Source organism: Lycorma delicatula, chromosome 1 (assembly GCF_047948215.1).
Source record: "Lycorma delicatula isolate Av1 chromosome 1, ASM4794821v1, whole genome shotgun sequence".
In the NCBI taxonomy this organism is placed as follows: Eukaryota; Metazoa; Arthropoda; class Insecta; order Hemiptera; family Fulgoridae; genus Lycorma; species Lycorma delicatula.
Window position 1 is genome coordinate 152,697,680 of NC_134455.1, and position 3,550 is coordinate 152,701,229.

Genomic DNA, 3,550 nt, shown 5'->3' on the forward strand with positions numbered 1-3,550 from the left:
AGCCCTCATTGAAAGCTTTTCAATGATATATCATAAGTGGTACTTATTTCAATGGTTCCAAAGTTATATCAAATGAAATTTTAATTAATGAAATATCTGGATCTTACAAGGGGAAGGCACATAGGTTCGAATCAGACTTCACCTGCTTTTTTATGTTTTCAACATTTTTTTTTTTAGTTTAAAAAAAATTATATACATTGATTTATTAATAAATTATTAACCCGTGATTGTAAAAAAAAATTACAATAAATAATTATTCAATAACAAAAAGATATGAAAAAAAATCACAACTTATTAGTGAAATTAAATTTTATGTACTTTTAAGAACGTGTATATGTAATAGATTTGGTGAAACATCTGATTATTTAATATTAATTTAAAATTATATTTTAGAATCGTATTATTTCTGGATTTTCTAATTTAATTTAATTTAATTATTCTGGAATTTCTGTTTAATTTTATCTACATTAAAGTTAACTACAGAGTGACTGAAAAAAAGGCCCTCACAAGAACAAAATATACACCGGCATACATGCCTGACTTTTAATAAATTGCAAAATATTCCTATCTTTTAGTTCATTAGTGCTCTGATATTGTCAGACAATATTCTCCCAAGTTGGAGTTGATCATCACTTCGTTTGTTTTTTGTTGCCAATCATTTAATTGTTCTTTGGTTTGATATAATTTTTCTGTTATTAATTTGTGTGCACGTTCTCTAGTTTTCAAATTTTCTCGCTCTTTATATTCTTTCCTTGGTCTTCTTCTCTCGTCAAGTAAAGTTCTATGCAGTACTCGTTGGATGCACTTCACCGTCCTATTTAATACATCATTAACATATACGCAAAATGACATTAAAAGTTAATTATTTACAGTTAATGTATACAAATTGTAATTATATCAATTATATAAATAAAGTTCTTGTTTGATTTATTAATAATTATTAACCTTCGATTGTAAAAAGATGAATTCAATAAGTTATTAATGAAATAAAATTTTATGTACTTTTCATTAAAAAAAAAAAAAAAAAAAGTATGTAATTTAAGAGTCGTACAAGGAAGCCATGTGGTGTACACATCAGATTTTTATTAATAATTTAACAATCTTTTCCACAGAGGTATAAAAAACAAAGTAACTCTAAAAAAAAACATTTAGCAGACATCACTTAAAAAAGTACTGCAACCAATTTTAGGGGGCGTATTTTAAGTAGATTTTTATACTTATTTATTTTAAAACCTGTTATTTTGAATTAAATCTACAATGAAACTCTCCTTACAAGAAAACATCCAATTGTAGAAAACGAAAAAACTGAATCATGGTGAAAATAAGAGAAAATGAGTATAGTAACAACGCAAATAGACTACCATTAATACTTAAGGTAAACTAATTGTAAAAGAATGTAGAAAATATGTAAATAATTTTTTAACGTTTTCCCAAAAATACATCAAAAACAATGAATGATTTTTCCAAACCATTTTTAATTCTATGATAATGACATGCAGCTGTTAATATTTTAGTTTTATAATAAAATATGTTCAATTTTATTATGATTGGAGAGCTGCTATTTTTATTATAGCGGAAAGCTGCTATAAAAGGAAAATGGAATACTAACATGCAAGCCGATTATTGTTGAACATTAATTTAGGAAGTCTGAGGCTATTTATAAAAGTAAAGCATCAGCAAAATCATTGTTAACACAAGTATGGCCATGCGAAATTATAAATTTTACAGATTTTAACTACATTTTCCCTTAATTTTTTTAAAGTGTAATTTATTTAAAACTAAGGGTGATAGAAAAATTTTATTTACAGATCTGTAATGTACACAAAAAAGCAATTTATGAAATAGTATCATACTTAGAGAAACATTAAAAAAATGCTTTTTTTGTCTATCAGTGTTATTTAAAGTGACCGACATCCAAGACTCTTTCCTCCCAAATCTCAGTTAATTAAAACTATACTCTGATAACAAACATATCATTGTATAACTAATGAATAAAAATATCAATACGCTACACTACTACAAAAAAATGATCAGTGTAATCAATATAAAAATGAAAGGAGTATTCTTCATTACAAAAAAAAAGATACGACTATCCAGTGGTTGTGAAGATACACTGAATGGATACTTCAGTATCCATTGATTGTGAAAATATCTTGTTAAAGTGAATATACTGCAGATTCTAATCAATCATGTGGATATTAATTGTACGCCATTCAAGTAAAATATTCCACTTAGTGATAAGCTTGGTTGGTAGATATTAAATGGAATTCAGTAATAGATAATGTTTAAAATTAAAAAAGTCACAATCTTTTAAGGGCAACTCCCCAGTACTGGAGGTTTCTAGATCTGCTCCAAATAAACTGGTTGAAAAAAGTTTGATTGCCATGTCATTGTGAAATTTTAAAGAAGTAGGATAAAGCTTTATTTATCAGGTCAGATCGAGCGATTGTGTAGGCCACAAACCCCTTGAAATGATTCACATTCACCAAAGACATTTCATAAAAAAAGTCACTGACCTACTGGCTGTGTGCGCTAAGGAGCCATTTTGTTGTATCAAACTGTGATTGATTGCATTTCTGTTAACTGACTAATGAAGTTTGTCAAAACAGCACAATAATGATCACTATTAACTACTCGTACTTATCCAGACTCCAATTTTTGCTTTGTATAAAGATTGTCTGTGTAATTCAGGGGGGTTAGTTATCGACCACAGTCATGTATTTTGTGAATTAATATACCCTCCCAGGTCAAACCAAGCTTTATCTATAAAAACGTAATGTTGATGATACCTACAGAACTTTGGTCAATAAAATGTTTAAACCATTCACAATTTTTAGACTTGTGGCATGATCTGTAAGTTTCAGTTCTTGAACACATATTACTTTGTAGAGGAAAAGTTTCGGTTCTTTTCTTACAGCTTTATATGTGGTAGTAAGTCTGATATCTTGCTGCTGTGCTAATTTATGCATCGGCTTTATCAAAGCTGATGCAAAACCGACTTTTGGACATAGCAACTGAAATATCATGCAACTTCTATTTGTTTAATTTAGGTGGTCTTCTACTTGGATTGGCGTCCTCAACAGAGCCTGTTGCTCAAAAGGTTTTGATAAGAGATTGAACTGCACTGCAGTGAGGAACAGGAGTATTTGGAAACTTTTCAGAAAATTTATGATTCACTAAATCAGTATATTTGTGTCACCTTCATAAAACACATGTTCAATGAGAAAAATGCTTTCTTCTACCGAAAGAACTATTACATTTCTCGCAACTGTTAATTTTGAAACGAAATGAAACGAAGCATATTCAATCACAACCCAACAACTGATGTCTTGGTTAATTACTGAGCAATGCCCAATGAACTCACAGGGCAACCAACCTAACTTTGAAAAAACAGAATGCACCACAAAATTCTAAAGCGTACTGTACAGCGACTTTCCAAATGCGCTGCATATGTGAAAAAAACAAAAAAAATACACAGAACACAATAAATACTAAAAAAAGTTCATTTTAAGTAAAAAATGTACATAAATACTGTCAGTTTAATTAAATC